The 27,445-nt window shown below is 40.6% G+C and overlaps 1 long non-coding RNA gene and 1 other non-coding gene across 3 annotated transcripts in view; one reads left to right on the top strand and one right to left on the bottom strand.

The window, feature by feature from the left end:
* LOC148000503 (uncharacterized) overlaps nucleotides 1–16,194 on the bottom strand; it is a 106,243-nt gene extending 90,049 nt beyond the window's left edge. Inside the window, exon 1 of one of the 2 annotated variants that reach the window (XR_015639761.1) lies at nucleotides 16,083–16,194. This is a non-coding gene — a long non-coding RNA (uncharacterized LOC148000503). The remainder of the gene's footprint in view (nucleotides 1–16,082) is intronic. The other variant, XR_015639767.1, reaches the window with a different exon arrangement.
* LOC120097674 (small nucleolar RNA SNORA70) lies at nucleotides 11,101–11,234 on the top strand. Its single transcript, XR_015640539.1, has one exon. It is a non-coding gene; the product is annotated as a small nucleolar RNA SNORA70 (small nucleolar RNA).
* Nucleotides 16,195–27,445: the final 11,251 nt, after the last annotated feature.

Genomic DNA, 27,445 nt, shown 5'->3' with positions numbered 1-27,445 from the left:
TTTTATAATGGAGGATGACCCTGTACTTGCGTGGAGATACAAACAGCACCATTTAACTAGCACTGCTCACACAGCAGACTGATAAGTGCCTTATCCCTGGGTATAGAAAAGGTACCCAAGGGCTGGCTCAGCAGTTAAGATGAGCTCAGTTCCCAACACTTAGATGGTGACTTATAACTGCCCATAACTCCAGTTTTAGGAGATCATAATGTTCTCCTCTGGACTCTGTGGGCATGCACACAGTATACATACATACATACATACATGTCAGCAAAACAGTCATAAACAAAAAGTCATAAATAAATAAATAAATAAATAAATAAATAAATAAATCTTTCTTTGAAAAGGGAAAGGGCTGGGCACAGTGTTGCCCGCCTTTAATCCCAGCTCAGGTTGCAGAGACAGGTGGATCTCTATGAATTTGAGGTCAGTCCTGTCTACAAGTTCCAGGTCACCTAGTAGGCCCTAGAACTACATAGCAGCCTCTACCATCCTGTCATTAGAGCACTGTGTGTGTGTGTGTGTGTGTGTGTGTGTGTGTGTGTGTGTATAGCATGCTACCACGCTCATATCCTTCTGTATTTTAAGTAAGGTATTTTCAGCTTTAAAAAGTTTTATTTATGCCTACCTGGCAGTGGGATGATGGGCTAAGTGGGTCCCCCACAAAGACAATCAGCATTAGCAGGAACTATCAGCCAGCTCCCAACTCCAAGCTCAACTTCTCTAAGAGACAGACTATGCTAATTCCAAATGGGCTTCTTTGTCGTAAAAATTCTTTTGAGCTGATTGATTTGAGAAATAAAAAAGACACAGGAGTAGCACTGAAAATAGAAATTACTCCTTTGTAATAGAAGCACACATGAGTAACCAGAATCATCTATCAAAACAAAGACAGGGATTTAAATCTGCCTCTGTAAACAAACTTTTCCCTTGTTTGGGACACTTCCCTGGGTTTGTCCCTGCAGCTGGCCTTTGCTGAATTCTTCTTTCTTTGTTTCTCTTTCTCATTTTTTTCCTTGATCACTTGAAAGTCACACTTAAGTCTGAAGTCTACATCACTTCTTGGAGTTTTATTTATGTTTCCTGGATATATTCCCCGAGAAAGAATTGAGACTTAAATCTGAGTATTGACTGGCAGATTTACATCTGTGTTTGTCTGGCATTGGTGAAGACGGCCATTTTGGAGTAATCACGCAACCATGAAGACGTGAAGTGATGCTCTGGTGTAAGCAAGTAAACTCTGTGGGAACTAATGTTACCAGGGAAACAGAGGTTCCCTTTTGATTCTTAGCTGCACCGATAAAAGAATTTATAAACTCAGAAGAAAACTTATGGATGTTTGCATTAAAGTTTGAAATAAAAACAACAGAACAGGAAAGCTGACATCCTTGATAGTTGCAAGGAGAAGGGGATATGAAGGAAAAGCAAAACAAAACAGGGGACGCTTAGGGGGGTTGAGCTGCAGATCCAAGTTCAGAGGGGACAAGATTCCAGGCGCTGTGTACAAGAGTAAATGATTGTACCAGGGACGCAAGGCTAAAAATAGAAATAGAGACAGTTTATTCAAACAGGAAAATCATTCCTAAGAATGGGAGTGTAGCACTGGGTTAGTGATCTGAGGAAAGGGCCCAAAAGTACTGACCCACATGGTACCTGTCCCTTTAAAATTGGGCATTTACATAGCACAAACCTCTCTCTGAAGTTTAAATAGTGTGGCTTTTCTAGAGTGTACTGTGGTCATTAGAAGAGGCTCAGGTAAGAATGGGCTTTCAATCTTCCTCTGCAAACTGGCTCTTCTTCCGCCTGTGTCACTCTTTATCTATCCTTCTCTAGCTCCTTCTCTTCTGCCACACTAAGATCTTCCTATTTCACAGACTCCCAACAATTGGAGAAAAATCTCCCAATGTGATTGATTGCTTTAAGAGAAAGTTTCACATCATGGCAAACTGGATGTTTCTGTGTCTGGTCCAAGAGGTTGACCCTGACCAGGATCTGGAATTGATACCAATGATATATTGAATGATAAAAATATTCAGTAAAATTAAAAAAAAAAAAACACTCTGTCTGTTTGGTCAGGGTGTGTTATCTAGCTTGTTAACAGAAATCAGCAGCTGGTCTGGTTGTTTTGTTCATGTGAGAAACTTGTAATCCCTGGGAACCTTAAAACCATGAAATCTGATTAGCATCCCACATCCTGCTTCTGTCCCTGGATTCCCAGGATAGATCCTGGCTAGGCGCTCCCTTTCTCCCTTTCATCTTCATTACAAAGGAAAAGACTGTCCCAACGCATAAACATTCCTAGTACATTCCTAGAACCACTACATTTAGTCTTTTGAGGAAAAGTTATCATAATCCAAAGAATCAGCAATGCCTTCCACTAAATATTAGACATTAAAGTTAAAATGGCTGTCTTAACCTCCTGTAATGATTATAAGGGAGATATTGTCATGTTGATTTAACTCTTGCCTTAGAAGTCTTTATAAAGAATTCTGACTAAGTCTCTTACTGTAGACTGGGCATGAAGAATAGTGTTTAAAAAATTCCAGTGGATGGAAGGTTACTCTGGGCCAAATTCCTTTTCCTAACTCCCGACTCTGATTTGTGCATGACTCCAGTAGACCCTAAGCAGCATGAGGGAGTGGTATTGAGGAATTTTCTGTAGAATTATCTAGCTTACTAGCAGTAGTTGTTGTTTTTCCCTGTGGTGGAAAAAGTCTAAAGACAAAAAGCCCCACCAAAGTTAATAAGTGATATCAGCTGAACTCTTATCTGTTCCAGTAAAACAATGTTCTCGGTGCTTTTCCTATTAGAATTAACAGGGGAGATTTGACAAAGTGTCATGTCTGAGCTATCATCATTCATAAGATGGGTCCCAACTCTCTGAATCTGTATTTTTCAGGTTCCCCTAGGACTAAGGGCCTAGCTGATTCCCATGCATAGCAATATTGTAGTCTCAACAGAAATAGTGATACAAAATTTTATGCTGTGGGCTCCTAATAGAATAGCACATGGGAAACTTTACACTCAAGAGAAAGCATAGAATGAATAGGAGATGGATGGAACCACTAAGACTGAGTGCAGCTATCCCTGTGTTTTGGGGCATAGGTATTTGCTAGTGCTAGATAGACATGCTGGCTCTACTTCAACCTGTGGGGACAATGAGTCAGGTCAAAGCTTTATAGTTTCCTGAGCGTCCCCAGGTTACTTAGTTCTATTCAAAAGTGTTATAGCTACATGACGCTAAGGGTTTTAGATTTTCTAAGTACCAAGATAGGAAATGTTCATTCGTCTTCCTTCTTGAGTTAATAAAATAATTAGATGAGTTGGCATAAAGTATGTTGACCCAACTAATACTACAGGTAAATACTTAAGTAACTTGAGGGACAGAAAGTCAAGGCCAGGGGCATTGAGGAGTAGTGATTTGATCTCAATTTTCTTTCTAGACATATCTTTTAGTCATTTCTCATATCTTGTCCCAAAACACCGTACTCTATCCCCATTGAAGTTCTCCTGCTAGACTGTCCTTTAACTGCCTACAAGGCTCTCCACATGTCATCTCCTGAGTATATTAGTCAGAATTCTCTAGGAAAAAACAAATAATTTAAAAGACCTATTAAATTGGCTTTCATGATATACTGGGTAGTTCAGCATAACTCTTCACACTGCAGTGTCTAAGAACTTGGTAGCTGCTAGGTCCATGAAACTTGATACCTCAATGGTGCCAATCTGATACTGAAAGCCTGGAGGATTCTGGAGAGCCACTGGTCTCTAGTCCATATCAGAAGTCCAAAGAAGCTGATGTCCAGCAGTTGCTGCTGCAGCAGTCACAGCAGTAGCAATCCCAGCAGCAGTAGCTGCAACGGGATAGGGCAAAGGGAGACCGAAAACAACAGCTTTTCCCTTGGACTTCTTTACGTCTGGGCCACAAGGTGCCAAAACTTCCTTTCTCCCACACCATTAATCCTCCCAAGAAATATCCTTACAGATCTGTTCAGAAGTGTCACTGAGTTGATGTCAACGTTGACAATCAAGATGTCTACCATATTTAGCAATTCCTCTTGGGTCTCACTAAAGTATCATTGCCAAAAGAGACCTTCGAGGATCATATAGTGTCCTTTGTCATATGTACGGTTTTTATTTTTTCTTTTCATGCCTGCTTTGAATGTGACAGCAACTTCACCTGTAGAGATATAAACACCGATATCCACATGGATATAGTTGAGATGATCAATGAGAGACACAAAACTGTTTACTTACATATAGCTCATCTGAATAGAACGTGATCCCCTCTCAGAATGGCGTTTTTGTGTTTCACTGCATTTCCACTGCCAGTCACTGAAATGCTTTTCCTGGATGTTTTATCAAAATATCCAACAAAAACAACTTAAGAAGAGTGTATTTTGTACCGTAGTTGAAGGTCATCCAGTTCATTGTGGTGGGGTAAGACGCAGCTGCCAGCATTGTGGTCAGATCACCCTCTCTTTTTTCTAGTCCAGGACTCTAGCTCAGGGAATGGTGCCACCTGCAGTGGCCAGGTCTTTCCAACTCAATTAACTTATTTAAGATAATCCCCCATAGGCATGCCTAGAGGCCAGAGTCCCAAGTGATTCCAGATTTCAAGTTGAAAATTGAAATTAACGATCACATTATCCATTTATATTAAGGATGTTTCTTAAGTCTCTTCTCCCCTATCAAACTGTCAGCATCTTAATGGTGAGAATGCTCAATACAACTTGTGTCAGCTGTTCTCTGTCTTAACTAACATACTATGTTTTGTATGTAGTCAATGCTAATGATATATTAATACTCTGTTCCATGATTTTGTAAAACAATCATCCTTTTGTTATTGTAGGGGAGGGGTTGTATATTTTCTTCTCATCCGGCCTTTTAAAAGGGGATCTTGAACTTTTGTGAATACATCTTGGGAAGAAAGCAATCCTATGAAAAGGTTGAAATCCAAATTACACTTTCAGTGACAAATGTTCTCTTTCTCTTTGACATTTATTAAATGTCAGCAGCACATCGAGTACTTGGCATATTACATTTTGCTTCTTTTGAAAATGCTCAGATGATGTAGACCACATACTGTTTTTGTTACATCCAACAGGGAAAGGGGTGATTATGAACATTAACTGGTGCCGCTTATCTAAATATATCACAAAATTTTGTTAGTATTTTAAATCTTGAGAAAGTTTTTCAAAACATTAAATTAGTTTAAATTAAGGGAACTGTTTGTGTCTGACACATCTATAACTTCTTTAAATCATTTATTTAAAAATACAGAGATAACACTAAATGAAGACATCCTTTGCAGGCACTAATATGTCTCCAAATGTTCTCTCCAAAAAGGACCAGAGGCAGAGGTCTCAGCAGAGGAGAGACACAAGAAGGGTCAAGGCTCTCTGAGCTTTTTCATTCTGTCCCCATGTGAGGAAACAGAGAGAAAGCATTGTTCATGAGCCCGTAAATTAGCTCTTGTCAACTTGACTACTACTCTAACGATGGACTTTCCAGGTTCAGGGGCTGTAAGACTACATTCTTACATTCACACAGTATTTTGTAATAACAATCCAAACAATTGAGGAAACATGAAGATACTATATTTGCTTACCATCTGTGGCTACATGTCAGTGACCTTTCCAGTACCGCACATGTACATATTGGTGTGGTTATATGTACAGGGATCGTGAGGGTGTACATTGTCACAGTCTGCCTGACAATCGTGATGTCCCACTTATATTTGTACTTCAGTGCATGTCATTGAACCCTCGCTGTTCACTTATGGAATAGTTTGATCGTCCCCTTACTCTCCTTCTAGTTATGTTTAATGAATGCGGTCTCCAGAGGAACCTTCTTATCCTCAGCCCCTTTTCTATTGACATCAGTTGAGGCATTGTTTATCTTTCACTTGATATATAGTTGCCTGTCCCTTGTGTTTGAATGTCTAGTTTCTGTACCTTAATTGGAATACAACATGTAGCTCATAATTGTGACATCACTCTCCTGAGGAAAACCAAGCTTAAATGCTTTGTCTTTACAAAACCTCTCACACTAAATGTCTCTCATTTTAGTTAATGGTATTAGGAAGTAGAGGAGGTGTTTATATCATATGGCTCTATTACTTTTTCTGAGAAGGGATGGGAATAGCATTCTCATGAAGGGGATAGGGAAAGCCTTTTGGTACCTTTTGCCAGACTTCCATGTGAGAACCCAACAGACACAACGTCTATGGAAGAGAGCAGCTCTTCTCAGAAACCCACTGCACTCCAGCCTTGACCTTGGGCTTCCCAATCTTCAGAAGCAATAACAGTAGATTCCATTGTTGAAAAGTTACCTATTCTATTCTAAGACACTTTGCTGTAGCAGTGACCAAAGACTAAGACAAAGTCTTATCCTATTACCTTCAGGATAAAGTCAGAACTTCAGTGTTTTAGAGAAAAGTAAACTCTATAGAACTCCTCAGAAATAGCAATAACATAAACACCACATGTTAGTACTCACAGAATTCAATGAAAACCATACTTAGAAAAAAATTCATACCTCTAAAAACTTATCTCAATAAACAAGAAATGGATAAAACCTCTTCAAGATATCAGAAAATACAACAAAACAAAACAAACAACAAAAACAACAAAACCCTAAACTTCACAGAAAGACAAAAATCACAAAGATAAATATAAAAATGAATCAAGAAAAAGAAAAACACAACTAATAAATAACTAAATATAAAGGTTAGGCCTTACTTGCTTTTCTATTGCTTTGATAAGCTACCGTGACTGCAAACTATAGTACAAAGAGTTTATCTGAATTAAGTAAACTCTTGCATAGGAGTCTATGATTATCATGACGGGGAGCATGGCAGTAGGCAGGAACTGGAGCAGTGGCTGAGAGCTCACATCCTGATACACAAGTATGAGACATTGGGTATGGCACAAGTCTTTTGAACCCGCTAAGCCCACCCCCAGGGTCATACCTCTCCCAACAAGGACACACCTCCCAATCCTTCCCAAACAGTTCCACAAACCGGGGGCCAAGTATTCAGATATATGAGATTATGGTGACCATTCTCATTCAAGCCACCACAGTTACAGCATAATCATATGAAAAATAAAATACATAAACTCACAAAATAAAGAGTTGTTAGGAAAATAACCATGGATATAGAGACTTAAAAATTATCATAAATAATCACAAGAAATATTGTGCTAAATTCTATATAAACAAATTTAAGAACCTCAAAAAATGAATAACTAAAAAAACCCAAATCTTTAAATCACTTCAAGAGACAAAACTTAAATATAATAAATTACTATAAAAGAAATAATTCTCAAAAGGACTTTCTCCAGTTGGTTTCACAGAATGATTAGGAAAGACTTCCTTTTTATCCTGGTGTCATTGGTTGATTCTAAAGTTGCATATATACCAAATCCTCTACCATCGGCTTTCATTTTATTGTTTTAATTTTGAGATGAGTTCTGAATTGCCCAGAGTGGCCTTGAACCCACTCTACAGCTCAGCCAGGACTAGTCAGGCCTTGAGCTGCAATGCTTCTTCAGACTCCTTAGTAACTGCAAATATGGATGTAATCACTGTGTTTGGGAGTGTATCAGGAAACCTTACCAAAATTTAGAAGAAATGGCAGCAAAGCAAAACACCTTATAATTAACTCCATAAATATAAAAGCCAATTAAAATTTAGTACCCAATCTGAAGATACAGCTAGTTCAGTGAGGGAGCACATCTAACATACCCAAGTTGTTGGTTCAATTTCCAGCAATGCAAAATAAACAAACAAACAAATATTAAATCTGGTCTCTAATTCTGGGATGTCTCTCAATAAAGTAGAAATCAATATATACACTTTTAACCTAAAAATATTTTATTAAGCAAGGTCTGGTGACTCAATCCTGTAATCCCAGCATTTGAGAAGTTGAGACAGGAGAACTGAGGCGAATTAGAGGTTAGATTGGGTTTTATAGACTGAGACCTTAACTCAAACACCGAACCCAAGCCAAAACAAAACAAAGCAAAATTGTATATATCTCTGTGATATACACACAAGCGTGCACACACACACACACACACACACACACACACACACACACACACACACACACACACACAATCTCAGCATCTTATACCTCTCATGTCAGAGGAAAACCAAGGATTTCTCTCATCATCAATATCTTTTTGTTGTTCTGGTAATTCTGGTTCATATAATTTGAAAAGCATTTTAATAGCTATATAAATAATAGAAAGGAAGAAAAGCTAAAATTATATACATTGATAACATTACCTATCAGAAAACCCTTAGACAATCATTTAATACTGTATCACATTAAACACTATGATTCAGATATGAAATGTCTCACATAGGATATATTCTTTAATGCCTGGTGCCCAGATGTTAACACTATTTGAGGAGGTTTGAGGAACTCTGGAAGCTGGGACCAGCTGGCAGATGTAGATCCTTGCACCGCACCACTGGTTCCCACAACAATCTGTGTCCACTTTACCTGCTGGGAAGTACTCTGCTCTACCTTACCCTCCTTTCTATAATGAACTGAAATTTCTAGAAACTATGAGCCAAAATAAGTCTTTCCTTCCTTCCTTCCTTCCTTCCTTCCTTCCTTCCTTCCTTCCTTCCATTCATGTTTCCTTCCTGCATGCATGCAGAAACTAAGGACATAGGAGAAAGTGCAGCCAGAGGCATCTAGGAGAGTCCAGAGCTGAGAAAGAAAGAAGTGAATGACCCTGGCTTACAAACTGGACCAAGTTATGAGAGGGGAGAAGACAAAGAGTACAGGCTAAGTAGAGCAAGAGCAAGGAGCAAGAGAACATAGAGCTGAAATTCGGTGAAGCTATGGGAGGGAAGCACATGAGATGTAAGAGTTTAGGGTAAGGGGCAGAGTTAGAAAAGCTGAGAGGACAAACTAATAGAAGGAAAAGTGGGGAAGAGTCTCGAACACATGGGCACTGGAGAAAATTTCCTGAACAAAACACCAATGGCTTATGCTCTAAGATCAAGAATTGACAAATGGGATCTCATAAAACTGCAAAGCTTCTGTAAGGCAAAGGACACTGTTGTTAGGACAAAACAACAACCAACAGATTGGGAAAAGATCTTTACCAATCCTACAACTGATAGAGCGCTTATATCCAAAATATACAAAGAACTCAAGAAGTTAGACTGCAGGGAGAAAATAACCCTATTAAATGATGGGGTTCAGAGCTAAACAAAGAATTCACAGCTGAGGAATGCCGAATGGCTGAGAAACACCTAAAGAAATGTTCAACATCTTTAGTCATAAGTGAAATGCAAATCAAAACAACCCTGAGATTCCATATCACACCAGTGCGAATGGCTAAGATCAAAAAACTCAGGTGACAGCAGATGCTGGAGAGGATGTGGAGAAAGAGGAACACTCCTCCATTGTTGGTGGGATTGCAGACTGGTACAACCATTCTGGAAATCAGTCTGGAGGTTCCTCAGAAAATTGGACATTGAACTGCCTGAGGACCCAGCTATACCACTCCTTGGCATACACCTAAAAATATGCTCCAACATATAACAAAGACACATGCTCCACTATGTTCATAGCAGCTTTATTTATAATAGCCAGAAGTTGGAAAGAACTCAGATGTCCTTCAACAGAGGAATGGATACAGAAAGTGTGGCACATCTACACAATGGAGCTATTAAATCAACTATTTAAAACAATGACTTCATGAAATTCTTAGGCAAATGGATGGAACTAGAAAATATCATCCTAAGTGAGGTAACACAATCACAAAAGAATAAACATGGTATACACTCACTGATAAGTGGATATTAGACCGAAAGCTCGGAATGCCAAAGATACAATTCACAAACCACATGAAGCTCAACAAGAAGGAAGGCCAAAGTGTGGATGCTTCAGATCTTCTAAGAAGAGGAAACAAAAATACTCACAGAGGGAAATATGTAGACAAAGTGTGGAAGAGATCCTGAAGGAAAGGTCATCCAGAGACTGCTCCACCTGGGGATCCATCCCATATACAGACACCAAACCCAGACACTATTGCAGATGCCAAGAAGTGCTTGCTGACAGGAGCCTGATATGGATGTCTCCTTAGAGGCTCTGCCAGAGCCTGACAAATACAGAGGTAGATACTCACAGTCAACCATTGGACTGAGCACAGGGTCCCAATGGAGGACTTTGTGAAAGGACTGAAAAGCTGAAGGGGTTTGTAAATCATAGGAAGATCAACAATCAACTAACCTGACCCCCCCGCCAGAGCTCCCAGGAACTAAACCAAAGTCTACAGTTGGAGGGACCTATGCCTGCAGCCTCATATGTAGCAGAGGATGCCCTGGTCGGACATCAATGGCAGGAGAAGCCCTTAGTCCTGGGAACACTCAATGCCCCAGTGCAGGGAAATGCCCAGGCTTGGAGGCGTGAGTAGGTGGGTGGGTGAGGGAGCAACTCATAGAAGCAGGGGGAGGGACGATGGGACAGGGGATTTCCAGAGGGGAAACGGGGAGAGGAAATACCATTTGAAATGTCAGTAGATGAAATATCCAATAAAAAACACATTGAAATGACTATCTGGAACAGAAAAGATGAAGAAATAGAATATTAGTCCACAATTTGGATGAAAACTTTCAAAAAGAAAACTATGCACATGTTTCTATAATCACTTGAAAATTAAATAAGATTAAGAGGAAAGGTTCTAAGAGAATAAGAGTAGAGTACAAGGATAAACTTTGCCAAGCATTAAGATCAAGCAATGTAATAAAAACAGTATTGCCTGGTGGGTGAAAAGATAAAGCAACAGTCCAAAACCAGGCAATACATACCTAACTACTGCATATGCTTATCTGGTTAGTACGCATATTTAAGAGGATGGCTTTTCAAACCATTAGAAAATAATATATTGGGGTTGGGGATTTAGCTCAGTGGTAGAGCGCTTGCCTAGCAAGTGCAAGGCCCTGGGTTCAGTCCTCAAATCCGAAAAAAAAAATATATTAGTTAATATGTGCTCTTTGAATAATTGTTAGCCACACAGAAAAGCAAATTTATCACTACTTCATACATTTTAAAGAAGATTTTATTTTTATCTGCTACCAAGTAAGCCAAACCAGTCCCTTTCTGCACAGGGGCCTTGTCTGCAATGACCATGAGCTGCAGCCTACTTGGGAGTGCATTCAACCTTTGCCTACAGGGGTTGCCCTAAGGAACCTTGGAGACTGTTTTCTGGGTAATATCCATGTCTCTGATCTCAATGCTGTCCTAGTCTGGCCACTAGACAGGTAGGTATGTCTGTTGCCTTTGGGAAGCCCCAGGGCAGTGGCCAGGATTCCCACTGGCCAGATCATCCTGTCCACTATAAGGACTGTATGATTTATGTTCTCTTCTAGAAGATCCACACCTCAAAGAACTAGGACCTCACCACGCCGAACGCAGATGAATCTGAAGACCTGGTAGCTGAGAAGCAGCGCATCCTTGATGGCTATAGGGTCCCATAGGTCCCCAGTGTGGGCCCCTGCACAAATGGTAGGTCCTGCACTCCTGAGGGCTTCCACCATTCTAGGTTGCAGCCTACCAGGTCATGTTCAATAATTAATCTCAGATCTAGTTGAAAAATTAATTTTTATTTATGTGTATTATGTGTGTGTGTGTGTGTGTGTGTGTGTGTGTGTGTGTGTGTGTGTGTGTAAGTAAGTACACACGCATGTACCTGTGCGGGCTGTGGGTATCAGTGGACCCTGGAAGAGAGTATCAGACCCCACAGAACTGGAGTTAGATAAGCTGTGGTGCACCTGGTATGGGTGGTGGAAACCAAACCATAGGACCTCTGGAAGAGCATCACGGGCACTTAGCTTCTCTTATCATTTCTCCAATCCCCGTCATTTCATGTCTTACAAATAAATAAAACGAACAAACAAACTCCACCTGACCTAACACTAAAAAATCATAAATATGCTGAAAGAAAATGCAACAACCAAAAGGATATTCTTGGAGTTGATAAGGCATTCTTGAGTATAAAATGACCCAGAAGCCATAACAAAAATCAAAGCCTGAAACTTCATTAGGTTAAAGTATCTTTGTTTATCCACAATAAAGACAAAAATTAAAGGAGTGATTTCTTATTTAGAAAAAGATGATTTGTTGGATGTTTTGCTGCGGCAGACATGTGAAGGTGTGTTCTCCTGAAGCAGACACAGGTGAAAAAGATGTTTTGCTAAAGCAAACACACGGAAGGACATGTGTTAAGAAGGACCCAAAAGATGGTGGACAACACCGATGGTATTGTATTGGTACGCCCCGCCATTCCTTAATGGTTATTGTTACTTCTGTACACTCTAGCAGATTGGCAGAGTGATGTCAGCTGAGGGAAGACCCATGGGAGGACACGTGATGTTTGCAGGAGTATGAGAAGGACCCAGTGTGACCAGGCTTGCACAGCCAGCTTTGCAATGCTTCTTAGTCTTGTGCCTTAACTGCTCTTCACTTCTTTGGAAAAGGCACTGCAGAGAACTTCTCCTGGCATCTCTGCTCGTCCTGGTGTCTCCTGTTGACTTGTGCTGATTCGGCAGAGGCCTGTCTACTTCTGCTGGGTTGAGCCACCACTGCTGATTTCTGTTTGCTATCCTGACATTACTGAACTAGACGGCTACTATATATCCTGACAACGCGGATTGGATTTGTTCCAAAGAACTGTTTCTGAGCAGATCCACTTCCCCCATATCCTAATAACCTTCCTTTTCTACTACCTCTGGTGGGTGGTAGGCTAGAAGGGAGGTTAAACCATTTAAGAACCCTTATTAAAAGTAGGTTTAGAAAAATCAAGGCCTACATGTTTGTGTGTGTGTGTGTATGTGTGTGTGTGGTGTTTGTTTATTATATTGACAAAGCTGCATGTATTTATCATGTGCAACATGATATGTCAAATATATCTATATCTACACACACACACACACACACACACACACACACAGAGACAATGGAATGACTAGGCCTATCTAACTTACAAATGAAATACCTCTCATATTTAAAATTTTTGTAAAATGTTTCCAATATCCTGAGATTTTGTTCAAGTACAACACATTAATCTGCTCCCATGTTGTACAATAGCTTACTTAATCTTCCTGCCTCACTGAAATCTTATATCCTTTAGCAGAGCCTTTCCAACTCTCACTAACCACATCAGCCCCAGAAAAATCTATTTTATTTTCCATTTCTGTGATCCAAGGTGTAGATTCAGATGTGGTGGGATGACATCTCACAACTGTCAGAACAGCTGTTACAGAAAAAGGCAAACTATGCCATTGGGACGGCTCAGCACATAAAGGCATGTGCCACCAACACCAATGGGCTGCATTCTGTCCCCAGGACCCACAAGGCTGAATGTGGGAACAGATTCCTGAAGTTGTCCTCTAACCTCTACATGCACGCTATGGCGCACACACGCCTGCATACACACAGACACACCACACCCCCCACACCACACACAGACAGACACTGAGTCCGAGTGAGTATTTGGGAGAAAGGGGAGAGCTTACACACTCCTGATAGGAATACAGTTTAGTCCACCCATTCACAAAAGAATATATAATCACATGACTCAGCAATTTGTCTATCTGGTTTATATCAAAGGAGATGAAAGCAGTGTGTTTAGGAGATACCTACACTCCCACGTTTATTAAAACACCGTTCACAATAGTCACGGGATGGAATCAATTCTAGGGCCCATCAATAGAGAAGCAGATAAAATGAATGTGGTGAACATGCATGTGTCTTTATGTTTCCATTACCAGGGAAATGCTAGTCAGTAATAAAAAGAAGGCAGGCCTGTCATGTGTGGCAATATGAATGAACCTGGAGGTTACTGCGTTATGTGAAAAAGCAGATGCAGAAAGACAGTAATCTTATCTGTCCATAGGAGCTCAAAGGACTATGCATATTTTAAATGCATTGGCCATTCCTACTAGAATTCTCAGATTATAGAGACCCGGGATTGAAAGTAAGTGCTTCTAGGTCAGGGTTCCTGATCATTAGAGGACAAAGTGTTGGGTTTTATAAAAGGAAAGACAGAAGGACTATGTTTGGTGGGGGAAGGGTGCCTCTGTGGGAATCTCTTCCCCCTGAGGGACCGCCACAGGACAGTATAGTATAGAATAGAGTTTATTCAGGGCATGGGGAGGGGAGTTGAGAAGGTGAGAGAGAGAGAGAGAGAGAGAGAGAGAGAGAGAGAGAGAGAGAGGTGGAGGAGTAGAGGTAGAGGCTGGCCATGAGCACAAGGATAGAGTGGGGAAGTGGGGTGGGGAGAGAGGGGAAGGAGGGCAAGAAGAGAGCAAGAACAAGAGAGGGAGGAGGGGGCAAGAAGCCCCTTTTATAGTCAGTCACACCTGGCTGTTGTCAAGTAGCTGGGGCGGAGCCTAGACGAAGTGCCAACCCAGAGAATGTAGAACATCTTTTCACTGTATCCCCTGGCGGACCTTTTAATTCTTGAGTGTGTGTGTGTGTGTGTGTGTGTGTGTGTGTGTGTGTGTGTGTGTGTGTGAATTTTTTTCAGGTAAATAAAAAGCAGTTTAAGAGTTATGCATTTGAAATGTGTCCAACCAACAGACAGCACTGAGTTTTCGGTCCACAAATACGATACCTGTACGGGAAAGGATTCGAGCTGGGGAATGGACCCCGGAAAGGATGTCAGTTTTTGGCACTGCTTTATCTGGGAAAAGGAAGTCTGCCACAGTTGCTTTTGATTACATGAGGAACATTGCAGCGGAAAATACTGCCGTCCAGCTGTGGTTTGTCTCTGCTGAGTCTGCAGCCAGGAGTAATTAGGGCAGAAGGGACTGGTGGTAAGAAAAATACCATTGGTAAAGTGTTCCACGCTGTCGGGCTTGGTCAGTGCTTGAATACTAGGTCACTGGACCATGTTTTTCGGGGGTGTTGCTTCATGTCCTTTTCTTTATCTTATCTCTGTGCTATCCAAACACACAGTGAGCTTCTGGGGTTACTTCAGGTCACTATGTGAGCCACAGGGATGGATTAGCCTGTCTCATATCTGCAGGGGACTGGGCACCACGGAGGCAGCAGAAGCAGCTGTCAGGTAGCAAACAAGCTGAGCGCGGGAAGTTACCGCAGAGTTTTAGCCCAGGGAAACCTTTCTAGGCGCATTTAGAATGGACTTCTGGAATCTTCTCCAGAAATGTCTAGAGGTAAATCTTGACCCATACTGGATAAATGGGAGAAGCTGCTGGATTATTTTTGAAAAGAGGAAAAGGAGGGGAGGCAAAATGAACCGACTTCTTACTGTTTTCCCTGCCCAAATACCAAAGAGGCAAACATTTCAATTTACCGTTAATTTTCTGAAGGGATTGCTGCCTATTTCCCTGTCCCTTGGCTTGATTCTTTTTCTCTGAGTCTCCTAGTGCCAAGACCACCTCCACATGCGATCCTTGCTTCAGAAAAGATTTCCCAGGTATGGGTGTGGGTTAGGCTTCTGCAGCCTCTTAGGGCTGTTGAAGGCATGATGGACACCCTCCCTCCTGCCAGCCTCTCATGGTAGGGCCCAGGTTAAAGTGCCTTGGGAGAAATACACATTTTCAGTTGCTATGGAACTTGCCACTTCTCAACTGAACAGATTATTCTATGCCTAGAAACAAAGAAGTTTTGAGGTACTTAAAATATAAATTGCTCTCTCTCTCTCTCTCTCTCTCTCTCTCTCTCTCTGTCTGTCTCTCAATCATGTGCGCGCACGTGCCCCTTTCTGTTTCTCTCTCCCTCTCCTCTCTGTACCCCTTCCCCACAGTGACTTCATTAGCCTTGGTCCTTGGGGCCAATGAACTTGTTGATGGAAGAGTAGCTTCCCAATAAACCTGCCTTTAAAATATATGTATTTGTTTGCTCTACAACAAAGAGATCAGTAAAATGAAAACTTGAGATCAAAGTCTCCTGTGAACACAATAGGGAAAAGGAAGGAGAAAAGAATCAGGAGCCCACTCCTCAGGAAAAGTGACCCAGATAGCAGCTCTAGTTTCTCAAAGACAGGCAGTAATTGCAACCCCCGCCCCCCACCCCAGAGGTTACTTACTTGTGTTGATTGTGAAAGTGGCCCAAAGCAGACATCCTTCTGGGAATTGGATTCCTCTCGAAGGAGAACTTCTTTTCCAGATACGACAACAAAGCTCTCATGTCTAACTGCCCAGAATCCAAACTTAGGAAAGTACTCTGACTCCTTCACTCAGAACCTGACCTTTGAACCTCAACCAGGATGTGCGTTAGGGGGAGAACTAGCCCAAGAAAGCATTATCAAGTGAAGTGGGATTGAGTAGTCATTTCTTCCTGTTCTCCCTGGTCGCTTTGCCCTATTCCTCCTAGGGTCACTGTACTGTTCTCTGCCTCCCCCAAACCCTAATCTACATGAAGTTCTTTGCCTATCTGTTTGGAGCCACATCCCAGCAGAATAGCACAATTACATCATGTACTTTTCCTCCCATCACGTACGATTTTCAACTTGTGAATAAAATGAACGCTGCAAGGAGCTACAAGGGGGAAAGGCTTGCTGGGTTCAAAGGCACAGGTTCCTCTCATCACAGGTCCTTTGTGTGTTCACCAGCTGCACAGAGAGCAGTAAACCCTTCATCTGTATACGCTAAATCCTCTACAGTCCCAGGTATGAGACCAACTCCTAAGAACAGCACTAAATGCCCCAGGATCCCTCGGATGTGACTTTGTAGTAGAGTGGAAAGAAAGTTGACGACCCAAGACACCATGGCTGCGATACCAAATGGATCTGTGTTCTGTTTAAAGCGATAAGGCCACTTTCCCGAAGCCAGTTAAGACCCGTGAAAACCTTCTTACGTTTATGTGTGGGAATCCCAACCTAACCACAAAACAATCTGCAGCAAATATTATTTAAAATGTATTTCATGTTAATAGTTCCTATTTTGGTTCTCATTAGGTTTATTTGGGAAATTTTGTTAAGTAGGAAGCAAAATCTAACCTGGAATTGTCTTTGGATGTTTTGAATGGAATGGGGGTTGGTTGGTTTGTTGGTTTGTTTGTTTGTTTGCGACACAGGGTCTCACCATGTAGCGCCGACTGTCCTGGAACTCACTATGTAGACCATTCTGGCTTCAAACGCATAGAGACCTATCTGCCTCTGCCTCCTGAGGGCTGGGATTAAAGGTGTGTGTCAGTACACTCAGCCCTTGAATCTAGTAGTTTAATACACTATCTCGTGTTAATTCCTTAACAGTTTCATCCTTGTAAACATCCGTCTTGATCTTGATCACATCCATCCACCATCAACCACTCCCTTCTGCTCCCCAAAAGCTCACCCAAAGAGTCCCTTCCAAGTTGATATCCTTTCCCCCATTTTACAATGTAGTGTGGTTCTGTAGATATTCTTAATAACCTTGAAAAATTGGGTTTTTTAAGCTAGCAGACAAGGTAATGGGGTTCATTATGGAATTTTCATACACATATCCAATTATGTTTTTTTTCATTCTCTTCTTCCTCTGTTGTCCACCCCAGCTGTCCTCTTGTAGGTCCTTCTCTTTCCTCATATTGCAACCCCTCACTGAACTTTTCTTTTATGTTGCTGGTATTGGGAGGTATCCATCAAGGAAGACCACATGGACACGGATTCCAGCCAATAGAAAGTCTTTATTAGCCAACCAGCAACTACACTGAGTATTCAGGATCCCAGTGAAGTTCTGAGCCCTTTTTAGGATGAGTTTTGAAACACAAAAAATGTGTCACGGGCTGTCACACCCAAGTTAGTAAGAACAGTTAGCCAGAAGCAGAACTACGGAAGCCGAAAAGCAAGGTTAGCACACTGTGGGACTTTCCTAGAACTGTGGACTCCAATGCATTAGGATTTTGTTCTTGTTCTGGCAAGGGGTGCTGTCTACAGGCTGAGCTCTAAGGCCTGAATGCTAGCTACTGCCATCATGGCATCATTTGTGCCTACTATGGTGTGTGGACCTGTTACATTCCCCACTGGTTCTGTGAGTGTGAGTCAAATCGTGGACTTATGGGGGGGTGGGGGTGCAGAAGGTTACAGTATTGTCTTAGCACTATTGTTATGACAGAATTTATTCTCTGTTTTATATAGCTAAGTGGGAAGCTTAGCAGGCATGGTTCAATAGTGAAAGCTAGAAGCAAAAAGATTATATATAGTAACGCAAAATAGGATAGTAACCCCTAGTCATGGCTGTAAGTAGAGTAGTTAGCCATGGAGATAGGAGAACAAAGATGGGACCAGTTGTTAGATTCTTGATATCTCCTTTTTCTTTCTTTCTCTCTCTCTCTCTCTCTCTCTCTCTCTCTCTCTCTCTCTCTCTCTCTCTCCCTTCTTCCTTCCTTCCCCCTCCCTTCCTTCCTACTTTCCTTCCTCCCTTCCTTCCTTCCTTTTTTTCTTCCCTCCTTCCTTTCTTTCTAAGGTTATTTATGACCATGGCTAAACTTTAATTGTCCCTGATTATTGTCATCGAAGCACCAAATTTCCCCCAGTACCACACAGAGACATCCTTGTTTCATAAAGAGGTCGACTCCTCTTCAATTCTGAAAGATAACCTCAGCTAAGGAATCCAACTGATCCTCCAAACCAGAAGCAGATTTTTTAGATGGACCAGGTTTACTTGAGTATTCAGGTTTTCTTAAGTTTTTGTACCCCATAACTAGAGCTGAAGTTCCAACTGCCATGAAGCCCATAGTGCCTGTCCCAGCAACAGGGGAATGAGAATAGGGGCAGATCACCATTCACAGGCAAGCCCTCGACTCCATTACAGGTGAATGAATACTGGTGATCATGTTTTCAAATCATAATCCAGAGATTTTCCGCTTTTCTGGAACTATCTGTATGCCCACCAATGTCTTTGCGGATGTTCTTATTTATGACTGCCCCCAGCATAAAGTCTGTGTAACCACCTTCACAGTGCAACATGTTATTCAGGGCAAATTGAATCCATGTTACCAGATATGGTGGTTCATGTTTTCTTCAGAATAAATGACCTCTTATTCATATTGAATCAAAAGTTAGGTTTATATTAATAAAGGAAATTAAGTATATTACACAGGTTAAATATTTGTAAAAATATTTATATAGTTAAGTCAGGATGGGGATTAAAGTCAGCTGATGGACTTCTTGCTTAGAATGTATGAAAACTCGAATCAATCATGGCTGTTATTCCTCCACTCAAGAAGTGGATGTGAAATTTAACATCATCCTCCCACATAGCAAGTTTGAAAACAACCTGGGCTAAAGTAAACACTACTTCATAAATAAATCATGTGTGGGGGTTATGTGTGTGTGTGTGTGTATGTGGGGGAGAGAGTGTATGTGTATGTGTGTGTGTGTGTGTGTGTGTGGTATGTGTGTGTGTATGTGTATGTGGGGGAGAGAGAGAGAGTGTGTGTGTGTGGTATGTGGGGTGTGTGTGTGGTATGTGGGGTGTGTGTGTGTCTGTGTGTCTGTCTGAGTGTGTATGTGTGTGTGGTGTGGGGTGTGTGGTCTGTATCTGTGTGTGTGTGTGTGTGGTGTGTGGGGTGTGTGTTTGTGTATGTGTGTATGTGTGTGGTCTGTATCTGTGTGTGTGTGTGTGTGTGTGTGTAGATGTGTATGTGGGGGAGAGAGTGTGTGTGTGTGTGTGTGGTATGTGGAGTGTGTGTGTGGTATGTGGGGTGTGTGTGTGTCTGTGTGTCTGTCTGAGTGTGTATGTGTGTGTGGTGTGGGGTGTGTGGTATGTATCTGTGTGTGTGGGGGGGGTGTGGGGTGTGTGTTTGTGTATGTGTGTATGTATGTGGTCTGTATCTGTGTGTGTGTGTGTGTAGTATGTGTCTGTGTGTATATGTGTATATGTATGTGTGTGTGGTATGTGTGTGTATGTTTGTGTGTGTTATGTGGGGTTTGTGTATGTATGTGTGTGTGTGTGTGTGGTGTGTTTTTGCATGTGTGTGGTGTGGTGTGTGTGTGTGTGTGTGTGTGTGTGTGTGTGTGTGTGTGAGTATTTGGGATTGGCTCATTGTTAGTTGATCAGATGGCAATCAAAAGCTCCCTGGACAGTGATTGTTAAAATTCATTCCATTGAGAAATAGAATAACAAATACAAACTTAAAGCATAATTTCAATGAGGCTCAAAGAAAAAAACTAAGTTTTAAAATTCTTTACGATAATAAAGTGATAATCAAAGTAGCCAATAATAATTCTTGCTGTTGCCCAAAGCATCCATGAACACTAAGCAAGATTGTCTTCTAATTCTCTCTTACTCTTCTCCAGCTCTCTGAACCCCAGCTTTTTCTGCACTGGGGTCTCCATGATTAGTTCTAAAGCCAATGCTATTAACCCATCAAGAGCAAGACCTCTGAATGTGAACTGAACAGTCCTTGAAGATTGAAGGTGTTTTGTTTTGTTTTGTTTTGTTTTGTTTTGTTTTGTTGCAACAGAAAACATGTTTGAGAGACTTTCCCACATAGATCCACTGGGGGAGGTGGGGTGGATGTTTGATGACTATATGACCAAAGAGAAAAAGCTTTGTACAAACAGCAACACTGGACTAGAGAGATGGCTCAGTTGGTAAGAGTGATTACTGCTTTTCTTGAGAACAAAAATTAATTTCCAGCTTCTGCATTAGGTGGCTCACAAGCACCTGTAACTCCAGCTTCAGGGAATCTGATGCCTTTTTCTGGCCTCTGCTGAGACCCACATATTTATGGCACCCACTGATACAGACACACATAAATTAAAATAGTTTTAAAATTCTCTGTAAAAGATTTTAAATACCTATTTAATGTATACATATATTATATATATTTATATACATAAATACATAATTTATATGCATGCATTTATATATTGGTAAATATATACATAAATACATTCATATATATAAATATATATTATACACACACACATATATATAGTGGAAAAATAGTTGAGGAAGACACTTGACATTGACCTCTGAACTCCACATGCATGCATATACATATACATGCACATATGTTATATATATATACATACAAACTACAATGAACCACCATTCTATACCTAACATGTCAAAGATTTATAATTCTGATGTGGGGCTTAAGGTAACGCAGTGGTTGAGAACACTGACTGCTCTTCCACAGAACCTAGATTCAGTTCCCAGCACCCACATGGCAGCTCACAACTGTTTGTAACTCCAGTTACAGGGAGTCTGACAACCTCTTCCAAAGGATCATGCCTGTATCACACAGCCACACACACAAATGAAACAAAAGATAAGTAAATAGGGCTGAAGAGATGGCTCCCCAAGATTACACCAGAATCTACATGCAAGGTGCTGAGGGTCCCTGCTCCCAGTTGATTTTGACTGGTAAATAAAGTTGCCAGTGGCCAATGGCTGGACAGGGAGACAGCAGTGGGACGTCAGGATTCAATGGCAAGGGGACCAAGAGAGGATGAAGAAGAACTGCCATACCAGGAAAGGAGAAGAACCAAGCCTGAGAGGTGCAGAAAAGAGAGCATAGCAATCCTGTAAGAACCAGGGAAGGTCCCTTCAGTTTCCTTCTGTACCTGGAGCAGACCCTGTACCATAGCTCTCTGTGCCTGGATCACTCTGGGAGAAAGCTGGTCTCTCAGGAGCACTGACACACAGTCTTACAGAAGGGTCAAGCCACTGTCAGAGACAGCAAAACCAGCTAACACCAGAGATAACCAGATGGCAAGAGGCAAGTAAAAGAAATGAAGCAACAGAAATCAAAGCCACTTGGCATCTTCAGAACCCAGTTCTCCCACCACAGCAAGTCCTGGATACCAAACACACCGGAAGAGCAAGATTTGGATTTAAAATCACATCTCATGATGATGTTAGAGGACTTTAAGAAGGACATAAATAACACCATTAAAGAAGTGCAGGACAGCACAGGTAAACAGGTAGAAGCCCTTAAAGAGAAAATACAAAAATCCCTTAAAGAGTTACAAGAAAACACAATGAAATAGGTGAAGGAATTGAACAAAATCATCCAAGACTGGAAAATGGAAGTAGAAACTGTAAAGAAATCACAGAGGGAGAGAACCCTGGAGAAAACCTAGGAGAGAGATCAGGAGTCATAGACACAAGCATCACAAACAGAATAAAAGACAAAAAAGAGAGAACGTCAGGGGCAGAAGATATCTTAGAAAACATTGACACAACCATCAAAGAAAATACAAAATGCAAAAATCTCCTAACCCAAAACATCCAGGAAATCCAGGACATAATGAGAAAATCAAACCTAAGAATAATAGGTATAGAAGAAAATGAAGATTCCAAACTTCAAGGGCCAGTAAATATCTTCAACAAAATTATAGAAGAAAATTTCCCTAACCTTAAGAAAGAGATGCCATAAGCATACAAGAAGCCTACAGAACTCCAAATAGATTGGACCGGAAAAGAAAATCCTCCTGCCACATAATAGTTTGACACCAAAGGCACAAAACAAAGAAAGAATATTAAAAGCATTAAGGGAAAAAGGTCAAGTAACATATAAAGGCAGACCTACCAAAATTATACCAAACTTCTCACCAAAGACTATGAAAGCCAGAAGATCCTGGGCAGATGTCATACAGACCGTAAGAGAACACAAATGCCAGCCCAGTATCTACCAATACTCTCAATTAACATAGATGGAGAAACTAAGCTATTCCATAACAAAACCAAATTTACACAACATCTTTTCACAAATCCAGTGCTACAAAGGATAATAGATGGAAAACTCCAGTGCAAGGACAGAAACTACACCCTAGAAAAAGCAAGAAAGTAATCTTTCAACTAACCCAAAAGAAGAGACACACAAACATAATTCCACTTCTAACAACAAAAATAATAAGAAACAACAATCATTGGACCTTAATATCTCTCAACATCAATGGACTCAATTCCCCAATAAAAAGACATAAGCTAACAGACTGGATATGTAAACAGGACTCAGCATTTTGCTGCATAGAAGAAACACACCTCAGTGACAAAGACAGACACTTCCTCAGAGTAAAAATTGTGAAAAAAATTTCCAAGCAAATGGTCCCAAGAAAGAAGATGGAGTAGCCATTCTAATATCAAGTAAAATTGACTTTCAGCCAAAAGTTCAAAAAAATAAGGAAGGACATGTCATATTCATCAAAGGAAAAATCCACCAAGATGAACTCTCAATTCTGAACATCTATACTCCAAATGCAAGGGCACCCACATTCATAAGAGAAACTTTACTAAAACTCAAAGCACACATTTCACATTACACAATAATAGTGGGAGACTTCAACAACCCACTCTCATCAATGCAGAAATCATAGAAACAGAAACTAAACAGAGACACAGTGAAACTAACACAAGTTATGAACCAAATGGATTTAACAGATATCTATAGAACATTTCATCCTAAAACAAGAGAATATACCTTCTTCTCATCACTTCATGGTACCTTCTCCAAAATTTACCATATAATTGGTCACAAACGAAGCCTCAACAGATATAAGATGATAGAAATAATCCCATGCATCCTATCAGATCACTATGGACTAAGACTGGTCTTCAATAACAACAAAAATGACAGAAAGCCCACATAAAAATGGAAACTGAACAATGCTCTACTCAACGATAACTTGATCAAGATACAAATAAAGAAAGATATTAAAGACTTTTTAGAATTTAATGATAATGAAGGCACAACATGCCCAAACTTATGGGACACAATGAAAGCAGTGCTAAGAGGTAAACTCACAGCTCTGAGTGCATGCAGAAAGAAACAGGAGAGAGCATATGTCAGCAGCTTGACAGCACACCTGAAAGCTCTAGAACAAAAAGAAGCAAATACACCGAGCAGGAGTAGAAGGCAGGAAATAATCAAACTCAGGGCTGAAACCAACCAAGTAGAAACAAAAAGGACCATACAAAGAATCAACAGAACCAAAATCTGGTTCTTTGAAAAAATCAACAAGATAGATAAACCCTCAGATTAACCAGAAGGCACAGAGGAAGTATCCAAATTGACAAAATCAGAAATGAAAAGGGAGACATAACAACAGAATCTGAGGAAATTAAAAAAAAAATCATCAGATCCTACTACAAACTCAACAAAACTGGAAAATCCGGATGAAATGGACAATTTTCTTGTCAGATACCAGGTTCCAAAGTTAAATCAGTATCAGATAAGCCATCTAAATAGTCCCATAACTCCTAAAGAAATAGAAGCATTCATTAAAAGTCTCCTAATTAAAAAAAAGCCCAGGATCAGATGGGAATAGTGCTGAATTATATCAGACCTTAATAGAAAACCTAATACCAATACTGTCCAAACTATTCCACAAAATAGAAACGGAAGGAAAACTATCCAATTTGTTCTATGAATCCACAACTACACATATACCTAAACCACACAAAAAACCAACAAAGAAAGAGAAATTCAGGTCAATTTCACTTATGAATATTGATGCCAAAATAATCAACAAGATTCTCAAAAACCGTTCCAAGAACACATCAAAATGATCGTCCATCATGATCAAGTAGGCTTCATCCCAGTAATGCAGGGATGATTCAATCTATGGATATCAATCAACGTAATCCACTATATAAACAAACTCAAAGAAAAAAAACCACATGATCATCTCATTAGATGAGAAAGCATTTGACAAAATTCAACACTCCTTCATGAAAAAAATCTTGGAAAGATCAGGAATTCAAGCCCCATTCCTCAACATAGTAAAAACAATATACAGCAAAACAGTAGCCAACATTAATCTAAATGGAGAGAAACTTGAAGCAATACCACTAAAATCAGGGACTAGAAAGGTTGCCCACTCTCTCCCTACCTATTCAACATGATACTGGAAGTCCTAGCCAGAGCAATTAGACAACAAGAAGAGGTCATAAGATACAAATTGGAAAAGAATAAGACAAAATATGACTATTTACAGATGATAGGATAGTATACTTAAGTGACCCCAAAAATTCAATCAGAGATCTACTAAGCCTGTTTAAAGAAACTTCAGCAAAGTGGCTGGATATAAAATTAATTCAAACAAATCAGTGGCCTTACTCTACTCAAAGGATAAACATATTGAGAAAGAAATTAAGCAAATGACACCTTTCACAATAGTCACAAATAATATAAAATAAGTTGGTGTAACTCTAACCAAGCAAGTGAAAGATCTGTATGAGAAAAACTTCAAGTCTCTGAAGAAAGAAATCAAAGATCTCAGAAGATGGAAAGATCTCTCATGCTTATGGATTGGCAGGATTAATATAGTAAAAAATGACCATCTTGCTGAAAGCAATCTACAGATTAATGCAATTCCCATCAAAATTCCAACTCAATTCTTCAGACTTCAAAATAGCTATTTGCAAATTCATTTGAAATAAAAAAACCCAGGAGAGAGAAAACTTTGTCAACAATAAAAAAAATTCCAGGGGACTTACCATCCCTGACCTCAAGTTGTATTACAGAGCAATCATGATAAAAACTGCATGGTATTGGTACAGAGACAGGCAGGTAGATCAATGGAATAGAATTGAAGACCCAGAAATGAACCCACACACCTACGGTCACTTGATCTTTGACAAAGGAGCTAAAACCATCCAGTGGGAAAAGTGGAAAAAAGACAACATTTTCAACAAATGGTGCTGGTTCAACTGGAGGTTGGTATGTAGAAGAATGCAAATCGACCCATTTTTATTTCCTTGTACAAAGCTCAAGTCCAAGTGGATCAAGGACCTCCACATAAAACCAGAAACATGAAAGTAATAGAAGAAAAAGTGGGGAAGAGCCTCAAACACATAGGCACACAGGAAAATTTCCTGAACAGAACACCAATGGCTTATGCTCTAAGATCAACAATCAACAAATGGGACCTCATAAAACTGCAAAGCTTCCTTAATGCACAGGACACTGTCAATAGGACAAAACAGCAATCAACAGATTGGGAAAAGATCTTTACCAATCCTACATCTGATAGAGGGCTAATATCCAATGTATACAAAAAACTCAAGAAGTTAGACTCCAGAGAATCAACTAACCTTGTTAAAAGATGGGGTTCAGAGCTAAACAAAGAATTCTCAGCTGAGGAATGCCGAATGGCTGACAAGTACCTAAAGAAATGTTCAACATCCTCAGTCATCAGGGAAATGCAAATCAAAACAACCCTGAGATTCTGCCTCACACCAGTCAGAATGGCTAAGTTAAAAACACAGGTGACAGCAGATGCTGGTGAGGATCTAGAGGAAGAGGAACACTCCTCCATTGTTGGTGGGATTGCAAGCTAGTACAAGCGCTGTGGAAATCAGTCTGGAGGTTCCTCAGAAAATTGGCCATAGTATTACCTGAAGACCCAGCTGTACCACTCCTGGGCATATACCCAAATGATGCTTTAACATATAACAAGGCACATGCTCCACTATGTTCATAGTAGCCTTAATAGCCAGAAGCTGGAAAGAACCCAGATGTCCTTCAACAAGAGAAATGGACACAGAAAATGTGGTACATTTATACAATGGAGTACTACTCAGCTATTAAAAACAATGACTTCATGAAATTCTTAGGCAAATGAATAGAACTAGAAACTATCATCCTCAATGAGGTAACCTAACCACAAAAGAACACACATGATATGTACTCTCTGATAAGTAGATATTAACCCAAAAGCTTGGAATACCCAAGGTACAATTTACAGACCCCATTAAGCTCAAGAAAAAGAAAGATAAAAGTGTGGATGCTTCAGGACTTCTTAGAAGGGGGAACTAAAATACTCACAGGAGGAAATACTCAAAGTGTGAGCAGAGACTTAAGGAAAGACCATTCGGAGACTGCCACACCTGGGATTTATTCCGTATACAGACATCAAGCCCAGACACTATTGGGGATGCCAAGAAGTGCATGCTGGCAGGTGCCTTATATAGCTATCTGCTGAGAGATTTTGCCAGAGCCTGACAGACACAGAGGCAGATGCTCATAGCCACCATTGAACTCAGAATGGAATCACCAATGGAGGAGTTAGAGAAAGGACTGAAGGAGGTGAAGGGATGTGAAACCCCATAAGAAGAACAACAATATCAACCAACCTGACCCCCCCCCCAGAGCTCCCAGGGATGGCATCAATATATTGAGCATCAATAGGAGGAGAGGCCCTTGGTCCTATCAAGGCTCGATGCCCCAGTGTAGGGGAATGTCAGGGCAGGGAGGCCAGAGGCAGTGGGTGGGTGGGTGAGGGAACATCCTCATAGAGGCAGGAGGGGGTGGGATAGAGGGTTTCTGGAGAGGAAACCAGGAAAAGGGATAACATTTAAAATGTAAATAAAAAAAGAAAGAAAGAAAGGGAAAACAAGGTGATTCATGCCTTTATTCCCAGTACGCAGGAGTTAGGTGCAGGTAGGTTGCTGTGGGTAGAAGGGCCTGGTGCACATTGTGCGTTCCAGGCCCCGTCAGAGTTACATGCTGAGACCC

This window comes from Rattus norvegicus, chromosome 16 (genome assembly GCF_021556685.1).
Source record: "Rattus norvegicus strain SHRSP/BbbUtx chromosome 16, alternate assembly SHRSP_T2T, whole genome shotgun sequence".
Classification (NCBI taxonomy): domain Eukaryota; kingdom Metazoa; phylum Chordata; class Mammalia; order Rodentia; family Muridae; genus Rattus; species Rattus norvegicus.
Note: the sequence above shows the minus strand (reverse complement) of the source record. Positions and strands in the feature narration are given on the sequence as shown.